Source organism: Neophocaena asiaeorientalis, unplaced genomic scaffold, assembly GCF_003031525.2.
Source record: "Neophocaena asiaeorientalis asiaeorientalis breed wild unplaced genomic scaffold, Neophocaena_asiaeorientalis_V1.1 scaffold68, whole genome shotgun sequence".
In the NCBI taxonomy this organism is placed as follows: Eukaryota; Metazoa; Chordata; class Mammalia; order Artiodactyla; family Phocoenidae; genus Neophocaena; species Neophocaena asiaeorientalis.
Window position 1 is genome coordinate 297,970 of NW_020173384.1, and position 13,795 is coordinate 311,764.

Here is a 13,795-nt window from a genome sequence, read left to right on the forward strand (position 1 = left end):
ATGCATGTTGGCTTAAAAACAGGTCTCCCTCCCTGTTCTGTTCTCCTCCCCTCCTCCAATCAAGGAATAAAGAGAGGACGGAGCACAGTGAACAAGGGAACTGGCATGATGTGAGGCTGGAGCAGTAAGCAGAGAGGCCAGATCAGGGGGTGGGGCTGGAAGGGAGGATTGTTGTGGATCAAGTCAAATATTTCAGGTTTATTCTAAGTATAAAGGCAAACCATAGAAGAGTTTCAAGCAGGAGTTTGACGTGATCAGGTTTTATATTTTTTAGAATATCTTTTGTGTGAAGAATAAAGTATTACACATTTGGGCAGACCAATTAGAAAACAGTATCCAGGTGAGAGAGAAAGGTTGTGTGGACTAGGATGACAGAGGTAGAGATGAAGTAACCAGGTTTGAGAAATTCTACCTGAGAGGTAGAAATAAGAGAATGCTGAGAGGTCTTAAAGATGATCCCAAGTACCCTGCATGAGCATCTGGATAAATGGTGGACCCAGTTCCCAGGGAAGTATATACTGTCAGATGTAAACTGCTGGAAGTATAAGGAGAAAAGGAACCCCTTTTTGAGTGGATTAGGTTTGAAAACGTGTGAGTCACCTAAGTGTGAATGTCTCACAAGCTCCGCTTCATCATTTCTCACTGAGTATCTCCACTAAAGCTTCAAACTCAGGATGCTGGCAATCAAAATCTTATCGTTCTTCTGCATCTGCTCCATCTGCTAATTAATGCCACCAGTTGTGAGGGATGTTACAGATGGGGTTCCTACCTGTGACAAAGAAGGTTGAAATATAAAACACCTGAGGTCTCACTGATATGACTTATTCCGTGACTCACAGATTCACCCATAACACTGGAGTTATTCTTGCCACAAAGGTTAACCTTAAAGTTAACTCCTACCTCTGCCTGCAAACATTTAAAACTATTTGAAAACAAATATGAAAGAATTAAAGGATGATTTTATCCACAGACTGCTTTGCTAGAAATAAGACAGACTTTGGAACTGATCCAAAGAAAACAGATTCTAGAGTTAAATGTTAATTCTTAATTAACTGTCCTGTTTTCCTGAAGTAAAAACTTAATTATTGATATTTTCCAGCAGACGATCTTTACGTCCTATTATAGCACAACACTGCCACCTTCTGGAAGGAATCACAAGGAAAATGTTTTTATTCCTAATCAAGTTTGTGAGAAAGTCTGCAAGTTTCTGAAAGAAAATGAAAAGGGATTATGTTTATTTTATCTTTTTTAGCTCCATCACATTTGGATAAAAGTCACTGGTAAAGAGAAAAAAAAAGGGACACAGCCTTACTGTTTCCCTAAATAAAAAGCACAAAATGACATTTACTTTTTTGGTTTTGCTTACCTGGGTGAGGGAAAGGTGATGATGAAGAGATAGCAAAAGGTAGTTTTTGAGGTGAGGTATACCTTGGTTATAGTTGCCGTTACACAAATCTATACATGTATTAACATTTACAGAACTAAGGGGCTTCCTGGTGGCACAGTGGTTAAGAATTCACCTGCCAATGCAGGGGACACAGGTTCAAGCCCTGGTCCAGGAAGATCCCACATGCGGCTGAGCAACTAAGTCCATGAGCTACAACTACTGAGCCTGCGCTCTACAGCTCATGAGCCACAACTACTGAGCCCATGTGCCAGAACTACCGAAGCCCACGCGCCTAGAGCCCGTGCTCCACAACAAGAGAAGCCACCGTAATGAGAAGCCTGTGCACCACAACGAAGAGTAGCCCCCGCTCGCCACAACTAAAAGCCTGCGTGCGGCCGCGAAGACCCAACACAGCCAAAAATAAAGTAAAATAAATTTATTAAAAAAATAAAAATTCACAGAACTAAATCAAAAGGTGAAAGTCAATTTTACTATATGATAATTTTTAAAAGACAGATACAGACTAAGAAAATAAAAATAGTGCCATATGTTTATAGAAAGGAGAAAAATCATAAAGTTAAAATGCAAAAGTATTCACGTAAAATTCAACAGTTTTGCCATTTATAGCCCAAAGGCCTGTGGCCCAAATAAAATCTGAAAGGTCCTAATCTAACATAAGCATGTTGAAATATTTAAATATGGACCTGGAAGTGTCTCTAAAGGCTACTGACGTACACTAGAAGTAAATCACTTTGTCCCCAGTATCGAAAAGTCTAATGAAAGGTAACAATCTATTACCAAAAACTAGGAATTAATATTCACCTTTGTCTGGTAACCTCAAAAAAAAAGTCTTACAAAGGCATTTTTATGGGATTGTGTTTTGTCTTACTCAAAGAGCTGAGGCATAAACAGGCCAAGGTGGGTACTCAGCATCTATGTAATCTTGGTATTTGCTGGATGCTAGGGAAATCACATACAAATCTAAGTTATATTCAAGTTCCAAGAGTCTGGAGCATCCAAATGCATTTGGGGACCTTTCTAGTGCATCTGTAGATGCCAAATGCCATAAGGTGCCAAGAGCCCACAAGATGGATGATCAGGTGAGAGCCCAGATGACAAATGGACCCAAACTGAGAGCAAAAGTCACATTAACATATTTGTTCCTTCCATCTCTCCTGATAATACGCTTGCTGTTTACCATGGGGTGTGGGCTGTAACAGTGATGAGGAAATACTAAACAGGAGTTTATGAAAGATGTTGCAAATGAGGGGGAGGGGAAGAGGGAGGGTCTGGCAGGCATGAGATCTTAGTTTTCTAAGATCTGGTTGAGTCATACTGCTGTCTATCTACACTTCCCCATTTATCTCAGGGAGGCCAGTTACTGCGAGGGATCCCCATACCCAAAACAACTTACACTTCCAACATCAGGGGAATCGTTGAAAAAATGCTTGTACAGTAATAACAGAATAATAGTGGCCATTTCCCATCCTTCACTAGTTAATGACATGGATACCTCTGCACCGGCGGAGGTGAACTTGCTTGTCAGAAGCAGCAGTATTCACAGCATACCTGAGTAACTGCCAGAGTACCCAACTAAAGCAGCAGGATGGTAACAGAACAATCCAGAACTTTGCAACAAGTATGCGAACTCACCTCCATCTTACCATCTGCCATGATGAGTAATTTGCCCAAAAAGACTGAATACACAGAGTTAACAAAAAAAAAAAAACAAACAGGAGCTTAGATCATAAAGAAGTTTAGGATTTGGGAACCTATCCAGATAAACCTGTTATTTAATCTGAATTCTAGTACATAATTTTAAAACTCCAAGATCTCCAAGTCCTAAGACAAAAACCCCTACATCCCTTCAACTAGGAGATGGCTCTTTGAATTTATAGTTTTAGAAAGGTAAATGTGGTAATTAATACTTGCCTAAATTACACATTTTATTTAAATCTCATATTTTATGTGAATGACGAAAAACACTGAAGCATATGAATGTCCCTCAAAATATTAAACAGAGAACTACCCTATGACCCAGCAATTCCACTTACGGTACACACTCAAAAGAGCTCAAAGATATAACTGTACCAATGTTTGAAGAAGCACTAGTCATAATAGCCAAAAGATGTGAACACCCCAAATGTCTATGAACTAATGAACGGATAAACAAAATATGATATAGGCATACAATGGAATATTATTTACCCTTAAAAAGGAAGAAAATTCTGCAATATGCTACAGTATGGATGAACCTTAAAGACATTATGCAAATGAAATAAATCAGACACAAAAGGACAAATATTTTATGATTCCAGAGGCAAAAGGTAGAATGGTGGTTACAAGGGGCTGGAGAGAGGGGGGAATGGGGAGTTATTATTTAACAGGTATACAGGGTTTCGGTTGAGGAAAATGAAAGTTCTGGAGAGGATGGTGGTGATGGTTGCACAACAATGTGAATGTACTTAATGTCACTGAATTGTACACTTAAAATGGTTAGAATGCTAAGTTTCATGTTCTGTACATTTTACCACAATTTAAAAAAACAAACACTAGAGCAAGAAACACAGAGTCCTCCTAACAAATCAGGCCACAGGGAAACAATGAAGCCCTAGATATTGCATGTAAAATAGAAATGCAAATTTTCTAAGGAGCTACAGTATGTAGCTCTCCTCAGAGAGCTACATTTACTCAAAATGTTCAGAGACCCTAAAAATACCTGAATTACTACTACCTTTAAACCAATGAAATGAGAAAAACAAACACTAAAATAACGTTAACAGGATTTTATAAAACTACTGTTCCCAGCATGCCCCAATCAATACAGAACCAGCAGTTACATTCAAGCTCTGCACACATAAAATCTTCAAATAAACTTCTGCTGGCATGTAATAAGTACCTACTATTTGATGACCAACTGTCCAATACAGCTCTCACAAATCTAATGCAGTAGACTAAACATGACGATGAGAATAAGGAAATAACTTCTAGGAGTCCATTTGAAATAGAAAATTAAATGAACCAATAAAGCTGAAGCAGATTTTAGCATATTTTTCAAGGCAGAGAGATAGGGAGGCACAAGTGTCTGAAACAATGAATGCTCTATAGGCACACCTTGGAGATACTGTGGGTTCGGCTCCAGAACACAACAACAAAGCGAATATTGCAATAAAGTGAGTCACACAAATTTTTTGGTTTCCCAGTGCCTATAAAAGTTATGTTTAGGGCTTCCCTGGCGGGGCAGTGGTTGAGAGTCCGCCTGCCGATGCAGGGGACATGGGTTCGTGCCCCAGCCCGGGAAGATCCCACATGCCGCAGAGCAGCTAGGCCCGTGAGCCATGGCCGCTGAACCTGCGCGTCCAGAGCCTGTGCTCCGCGAAGGGAGAGGCCACAACAGTGAGAGGCCCGCGTACTGCAAAGAAAAAAAAAAAAAAAAGTTATGTTTATACTATACTGCAGTCTATTAAGTGTGCAATAGCATCGGATCTTAAAAAAAGCCAATGTACGTAACTTTAAAATACTTTATTGCTAGAAAATGCTAACCACCGTGTGAGCTTTCAGACGGTTGTAATCTTCGTGCTGGTGGAGGGTCTTGCCTTGGTGTTGGTGGCCGCTGACTGATCAGGGTGGTGGATGCTGAAGGCTGGGGTGGCCGTGGCCATTTCTTAAAACAGACAACAATGAAGTCCGCCGCATCGATTCACTCTTCCGTTCCCAAATGATCTCTATAGCAGGCAATGCTGTTTGACAGCATTTTACCCACAGTAGAACTTCTTTCGAAATTCGAGTCAATCCTCTCAAACCCTGCCACTGATTTATCAACTAAGTCTATGTAACATTCTAAATCTTTTGTTATCATTTCAAAAATCTTCACAGCATCTTCACCAGGAGTGGATTCCATCTCAAGAAACCACTCTCTTTGCTCATCCATAAGAAGCAACTCATCATCCACTAAAGTTTTATCCTGAGATCACAGCAGTTCACTCACATCTTTAGGCTCCACTTCTAATTCTAGCTCTCTTGCTCTTTCCACCACATCTGTAGTTATATCCTCCACTGAAGTCTTGAACCCCTCAAAGTTATCCATGAGGTTTGGAATCAACTTCTTCCAAATTCCTGTTAATTTTACCTCTTCCTATAAATCATCAATGTTCTTAATGGCAAGTAGAATGGTGAATCCTTTCCAGAGGTTTTCAATTGACTTCACCCAGGTCCATCAGAGGAATCACTATCTCTGGCAGCTCTACCCTTACAAAATGTATTTCTTAAATAGTAAGACTTGAGAGTCGAAATTACCCCTTGATCCATATGCTGCAGAATAGTTAACAGGCATGAAAACCACATTAATCTCATTGTACATCTCCATCAGAGCTCTTGGGTGGCCAGATGCACTGTCAATGAGCCGCAGTACTTTGAAAGGACTCTTTTATTCTGAGCAGTAGGTCTCAACAGTGGGCTTAAAACAGCCAGTAAAGCATATTGTAAACAGATGTGCTGTCATCCAGGCTTTGTTGTTCCATTTAAAGAGCACAGGCAGAGTAGATTTAGCATAATTCTTAAGGGCCCTAGGATTTTCGGAATGGTAAATGAGCACTGGCTTTAACCGAAAGTCACCAGCTGCATTAGCCCCTAACAGAGTCAGCCTGTCCTTTGAGGCCAAGCATTGACTTCTAACTATAAAAGTCCTGGATGGCATCTTCTTCCAAGATAAGGCTGTTTCATCTACGTTGAAAATCCACTGTTTAGTGTAGCTACCTTCATTAATTATCTTAGCTAGATTTTCTAGGTAACTTGCTACAGCTTCTACATCAGCACTTGTTGCTTCACCTTGCACTTTTGTTATGGAGACGGCTTCTTTCCTTAAACCTCACGAACCAACCTCTGCTGGCTTCAAACTTTTCTGCAGCTTCCTCACCTCTCTCAGCCTTCGCGGAATTGAGGAGAGTTAGGGCCTTGCTCTGAATTTAGGCTTTGGTTTAAGAGAGTGCTGTGGTTGGCTAGATCTTCTATCCAGACCACTTAAACTTTCTCCATATCAGCAATAAGGCTGTTTCGCTTTCTTATCATTTGTGTGTTCACTGGAGTAGCACTTTTCATCTCCTTCAAGAACTTCTCCTTTGCATTCACAACTTGGCTAACTGTTTTGTGCAAGAAGCCTAGCTTTCAGCCTATCTAGGCTTTTGACACGCCTTCCTCACCAGCTTGTCATTTCTAGCTTTTGACTTAAAGTGAGAGAAGTGCAATACCTGTTTTCACTTGAACACTTAAAGGTCAATGCAGGGTTATTAGTTAACCTAATTTCAATATTGTTGTGTCTCAGGGAATAGGGAAGCCCAAGGAGAGGGAGAAACGGGGTAACGGTCAATTGGTGGAGCAGTCAGAACACACATAACATTTCTCATTTAAGTTCACTGTCTTATATGGGCACCGTTCACGGCACCCCGAAACAACTACAATGGTAACATCAAGGATCACTGATGACAGATCACCATAACAAATATAATAACAATGAGAAAGTTTGAAATATTGTGAGAATGACCGCGATGTGACACAGAAACACAAAGTGAGCAAACGCTGTTGGAAAAACGGCGCCAATAGACTTGCTTGATGCACGTTTGCCAGGGACCTTCAATTTGTAAAAAGCACAGTAACTGCGAAGCACAAAAGAATGAAGCACAATAAAATAAGGCCTGCCTGTAAAGTTAAATATAGTACCGTGGACTCAGATGTCACACTAACCAGGGAACTACTGTGTCGGTTTCTGTAACTCCCATCATTTAAGAACAGTATCCCAAACTACATCAGTACCCCAGAGGCCTTTTAAAGGAAAAGACTGACAGTCTTTGACTATACAAAAATGTAAAGCTTTAGCATAGTAAAAGATACAAAACCAAAGTTTACAAGCAAATAGACTGAAAATATCTGCCCCACATCTAACAGTCAATAGGTTAATATCTCTACACAAAGAACTCGTACAAATCAATATGGAAAAGACAAAACTCAGTAGGGAACGGGAAAATTATATAAACTGTTTCCACTTGCTGCATTTTTCAAATCGTAAAATGCTGCTCACAGGTTCTTCCCATCAGTTTTCCTGGGCCCAGTATTTCACACATAGTAATTCACTCTAAATTACTCCGCAGATCTATAACATGGTCTCTAGGAAGAGTAAAAATTAACCTCATGTGTTTTCCATTTACAGGAACTATAGCATAATCCACACGACTGTCATATATCTGATAAGGGACTTGGACCTAGAATATATAAAGAACTCTTACAACTCAATGATAAAAAGCAAATAGCCAAATTTTTAAATGGGCAAATGATATGCATAGACATTTCTCCAAAGAAGATATACAAATGGCCAATAGCACATGAAAAGATGCTCAACCGTCATTAGCCATCAGGGAACTACAAATCAAAACCACAATGAGATACCACTTCACACCCACTAGGATGGCTAGAATTTAAGAAAAAAAGAAAGAAAGCAGATAATGACAAGTGTTGGCAAGGATGGGAAGAAATTAGAACCTTCATACACCGCTTACAGGAATATAAGATGGTGCAGCTGCTTTAAAAAAGTCTGGCATTTCCGCAGAATGTTAAACGTAGAATTACCATACAACCCAGCAATTCTGCTCTTAGGTATATACCCAAGAGAAATGAAATCATGACATTCACACAAAAACTTGTACCTGAATGTTCACAGTAACATTATTTGTAAGAGCCAGAACAACCCAAATGTCCATCAACTGACCAATGGATAAATAAATCATGGTATAGCCATACAACGAAATATTATCTAGCAATAAAAAGGAATGAAGTGCTGGTACATGCTACAACATGGATGAACATGAATGTTAAGTGAAAGACAATCAAAAAAAGGTCACATACTTTATGATTTCATTTATATGAATTGTCCGGAATAGCTGAATATATATTCAGTAGATTAATAGTTCCTTAGGTCTACGAGTGGGGTGGGGTAAGGAGGAAATCAGGAGAGCCTGCTAATGGGTACAGGGCGTCTTTTGGAAGTGATGAAAATGTGTTTAAATTGATTGGGGTGTTGGTTGCACAGCTTTGTGAATGCACTAAAAATTTATGTGTATTTTATAATTCTATAGTGTGTGAACTATATCTCAGTCAAGCTGTTATTTTTCAAAAGGACTATAGATTGGGCTGGGTTGTTTTTCCACATTATATCCCCAGCTCCTAAAACAGTGCCCGCAATATCGGGAATTCAATAAATCTTGACTGAATGGAAAAAATAAATTGCCAAACGTGGGTAAACCATTATAAAACTTTGTCATAGCCAAAGAGATGAAACTACTGCAGGTTGGCATGACAGGGGACAAACAGTGTGTGTGCTTCCATGAAAGGAGATGAGACTGAAAAACTCAGCAGAATCAAGACCCTGAAGGGTCTTGAAGCCAGCCTAAGGAATCTGTATTATCCTGAAACAATGGGAAGACCGGTAAGATTGTAAGCAGAGGATTAACACGGTCAGATCTGTGTTTTAAATGTGTAAAGCCTAGGTAGAGAATTACTACTTCTATCCAAAGGTGAAGTAGAGAAACACCCCTCAGGTGAGAGTAAGGAGCAATTAGGGGAAGAGACCAGGAAAAGAAGTAAAATATATTTATGGATTTTTAAAATTACAGCTACTGAGCGCTCGTGCTCTCTCCCCCTCTCCCTCTCTCTCTCTCACACACACACACAGGCACAGACTATCACACACACTTACACAAACACCTGAAAATCACTTACACTGAAAATCACTTCTATCGTTAGCCCCTGTATGGAGCTCAAATGTGACGAGACAAAAACTATTAAGACCACCGAGCCAGAAAATTCCTTTCTACAATCATCTGGGCAAGGTCGTCCTCAGACTGTTGTAACTTGGGACCACCGACAAAATGCCCAGTTCCAAACCTCTTCGACAGGACCCCACCTCTTCACAAACCTGCTCCTGGGAACGCTCAGCAAGGACCACAGGGCTAGGCCACCGTTAGCTACAAAGGGGGTCGGGGGAGGGGAACCTTGTAGCAGCCCGAGGCGCTAAGCCAACCACGGGCCCCCAAGTGCCAACCACGCTGTTGCGGGAGGTGGCGACCCGGCGACGACAGCAAGGTGGCCCCTGAGGGGCTCCCCCTGCAGCAGCCCACCCGGCGTGCAAACGCGGCCTTCAGGACTACGGGAACAAAAGCTTCTGGGGTGAGAGGGACCCGACTCTATCTCCCGCGGTGACGCTAACCTGTCCTCCGTAGAAGTACCACGCCGCCGCAAGCGTGACGACTCCTTCCGGACGTGGGGCGTGGGGAGTGGGTGGGGTAAAAGCCGGCGGGGGAGCCACACTCCTCGAGGAGCAGTCGAGACTTCCGGCGTAGCCTCCTCGCGCGGCTAGAGAGTCGGGACGCGAGTGTAGCTGGAGGAGTGCGGATCCCCCCAGTGCGTCCCGCGCTGAAATTAACTTAGCGGCCAGGCTTCTCAGAAGCTCGTACTCCAGCCGGGAGGAGGTTTGTCTCCTCAAATCTCCGTTTTTTGTTTTCTGCGCCCCGTTAGCCTGCAACATACGTTCAATCCAGCAGCGGTTGCCGAGGAAATTTAAACCGCTGTTTCGTGTTGTCCCTCGCAGGGATCTGGTGCTTTGGTTCACCTCCAAGTATGCGAAACCCCGGGCCATATGAGCCCGGCTCTGGCACTAAAGTCCATCTTGCCCTACTCGGCTGAGAAATTTGGCAATACTCATTTTTTTATTCATTAAATATTTATTAAATTATTACTGTGCTCCAGATAATGCATTGCTAAGGAAAAAAAACTGTAATGTTCTCTCTTCGCATGGAGTTTACTAGTAAAATGGATTAATAGTAGTATTTACCTAATAGATTTGTCCTGAGGATGTAAAGCGCTCAGAATAGTCTGGCACTTTGTAAGTGCTCAATAAATGCTAGTTATTATTGTTTTCATCTTGATCATTCCATTGCTATCGTCACTAGTAATAACGTCATCCTTTACTTTTTCAATGTCAAGCTTGGAGTGTTAACCTACGACCCAGGCCCTTAGGCTCTTTAATCAGTAGAAATTGGTAGAGGCCAGAGGAGAATTCTACGCAAGGCTTTGTGGGGCTCCTGCTGCAGCAGGAAGGAGTGAAAACAAGAAACAGGTGCAGCAGAGTGAGCTGCTTGGGTCTTTAAATGGGGTAACAAGGAGGCCAGGTCCATGGGCTGGGCAGGAGGCATAGTTTAGGTGGTCTGCCCACCCCTTTGGTGGTGCTGTGTGCTGGGATCACGTGCAGTACCCTTCTTCTGCTCACAGCACCTCAGAAGTGGCAGTTGGTTTGTGGACTTTTTGTATCTTATTGTTCATAATTGCCCCAACTGCACACGTGTGCAGTTATTTTTAGTCCCTTATAGTTTCTTTGTATTCTGTTGCTCCAGAAAATGAGACCAAGCACTTCAGTAAAGGGTCCCAGTTTCCAGCCTATCTCACAAGTACCTATCTCACAAGTCACCTAAACTTGATGTGTTCCATAACCAGACTAACCAAGTTTAGTCCAAGGCAGTGGTCTTCAAATTCTTGATCACACAACCGCATTAGAAAACTAGATTATATACATGTACTATCTATGGTATTGATATGGTATTGATTCATGCTTACAAGAAAGTTTCCAACACATTCTCCTCTTGACATGGAAACTTCTAGCCCAACACTGACACTGGCAGCCATTTGGCAGCCCCAAGGGAATAAAGCTGATGCTGAGGACCACTGCATGAAGTGATAGATTATCATTCCAAACCTGGAACTCACCCTCTTTCTGAACTTCCTGTAGGGATATCTGATACATTTTCTTATTGTTTTCTGATAGATAGTATGATGATTAAATGAGTTAAAATAGAGATGGTAATGTTAGTGCTCAAAAATGTTAGTTATTACTACGATGCCTTATTGTTCGGAGTTGATCCTTTTAGATTTTCTAGGATTGCAATCATATCATTGAAATGGTTATAGTTTAACCTAATCCTTTCCAAATTTTCTACCTCTAATTTCTCATATCTAATTGCATTAGCTAGTATTTCCAGTAAAAATATTTAATAATAGTGAAAACAGTGAGCTTCCTTGTCTTATTCCTACCTTTAATGGGATATTGCTAGAATTTTCCCACTAAGCATGTAGCTAGTTGTGGGGACTGAGGTACATATCACTTAGCATGTTAAGGAAGTATCTAGCTATTGAAAGAAAACAGGGAAAATTTTGACACAGATACTTTGAGAAAATAATTGAGCAGGCCATTACATCTTGTCATAAAAGTAAGTGCAAACTAGACAATATTTACCACAAAGACACTAATAAAATTAGCATCAGCTAGGTTGGAATGAATGTCCTTTCTTACTTATCTTACATACTATCATCATGAAATTGAGTCCTGACTAGTTTGTTTATAAGAAATTCCATGGTAATTCCCTCAGTTTTAAACCTGGAAAAGTTCTTTGCAATCTCTAACAAAATGTCACCTTTAATCCAAAGTCTATACTTGCTCTATATGATTTTTATGGGAAATTGCATGGATCTACTACTATAGTTTTGTTATAAAGCTGTATCAGTTCAAATATGCTGGTTGTTGAAAATAGGGGCGTTTTATAATGATAAAGAGGTTAGATCATCAAGAAGATATAATAATCCTAAACTTGTATGTAACTTATAGCAGAGGTTTGATATATATGAAACAAAAACTGAAAGAAGAATTAGAAAAATCAACAATTACAGTGGGTGATTATGACGTTCATCTCTCAGCAATCAATAGCACTAAATAAAAACCTCAGTAAGTATACAGAAGACTGGAACAACATTATCAAACACTTAGTGTTTATAAAACACTTCACAAAAACCAAAATATACTTTTATAAGTGTACAGAATACTCATTATTATGCTGGTTCATAAAACAAGTTTCAATAAATTTAAATAGATTGAAATCATGCACAGTATGTTATCTAACCATAATATAATTAAATTAGAAATCAGTATCAGAAAGCTATTTGGGAAAACTCCAAGTATTTTGAAATTAAACAACATATTTCTGAATAACCCATGAGTCAAAGAAGAAATCACAAGGGAAACTGAAAAATATTTTGAACTGAATAAAAATTTTAAAACGTATCAAAAGCTGTGGAATGCAGTTAAAGCAGTGCTTAGAGGGAAAAATTATAACTTTGCATGTTTATATTAAGAAAGAAGGAAAGTCTAAATTAAATTATTTAAGCTTCCACTTTAAGAAATCAGGGGAAAACAAAAATAGTAGAAAAGGAAATAAAGACAATTTTGGAAATCGACTGAATATAAAAGCTGGTTCTTTTAAAAGTTCAGTAAAATTGGTGAACCTCTAGTTTAACTGAGCAGCCAAAAAGAAGGTGGGAGAGTCTCAAATTACCAATACCAGGAATGAGAGAAATCAGTACAGATCCTATAGAGATTAGTAGGAAAATAACAGGTTCTGCTTCCAATAATAGCTGAGCATTTCCCATTGAACCAAGGCAAAAACTGCAAACTATGAACCAAATAGAAAAAAATAAGCCCCTGAAGATACAGGAGAACACCAAAAAAGGCATATACTGAAGAGGAGTCAATGCTTGTGAGAAAGAAATGGGACTCAGTGAGTTTTCCATTTTTATGGATTTTTCGCTTGAGGACAGGCCCCAGTTGTCACCCTCAGTCTTACTGGCTTGAAAAACCAGAAGACAGAGTATGGGACAACTACAGCAGCTGGAAAGTAGGAGGACGTCCAAAAAGGAAATCCCAAGAAGGAGCGGAGTCAGGTAGAAGACCAAATTCTGTGTATAAACTGCCCATATTTCCAGCTGACACCTGAAACACACGTGTGGAGCAAAGTTTTGAGCTATCTAAGCCTCAAAAACTGACTACAGACATCAACTGAAGTCTGGTAAGAATGACAGAACTGAAAAGAGAAGTGGACAAATATTCACCATAACAGTTGGAGCTTTCAACCTTCTTCTCTTAGCAATTTAAGTTCTAGATTAAAATGTAGTAACGACACAGGATATCTGAATAGCATTAGCAACCACCTTGACCTTACTGATATCTCATAGAACACTGCACTCTGTAGAATATACATTCTTTTTAAATGTACATGATTTGTTCACCAAGATAAACCATATGCTGGTCTATGAAACCAGTCCCAATAAATTTTAAAAGACTGAAATCAGGCATTATATTTTCTAACAATAATGGAATTAAATTAGAAATAAATAACAGAAAAGTATCTGGAAAACCCCAAAATAGTTGGAGATATTTAGGGGGCAATTAGAGCTTTAAATAATACTTGCTTTAAAAGAGACGGTGAAAATCACAATCTGAGTTTCGACCTTAAGAAGCTAGAAAAACTGGTCAGTATC

The 13,795-nt window shown here is 40.0% G+C and overlaps 1 protein-coding gene across 11 annotated transcripts in view; it reads right to left on the minus strand.

Moving 5' to 3' along the window:
* Positions 1 to 13,795, minus strand: part of COA1 (cytochrome c oxidase assembly factor 1) — a 141,560-nt gene that overhangs the window by 83,541 nt on the left and 44,224 nt on the right. For 2 of the 11 annotated variants that reach the window (XM_024746593.1, XM_024746595.1), the window contains exon 1: positions 9,351 to 9,621. The exons of 4 other annotated variants lie outside the window; for them this stretch is intronic. The gene's annotated coding sequence lies outside the window, so the exon portion shown is untranslated. Of the gene's footprint in view, positions 1 to 9,154; positions 9,177 to 9,338; positions 9,622 to 9,641; positions 9,692 to 13,795 lie in introns of those variants that run through there. 5 more of the 11 variants (XM_024746592.1, XM_024746596.1, XM_024746594.1 and 2 more) reach the window with 5 other exon arrangements.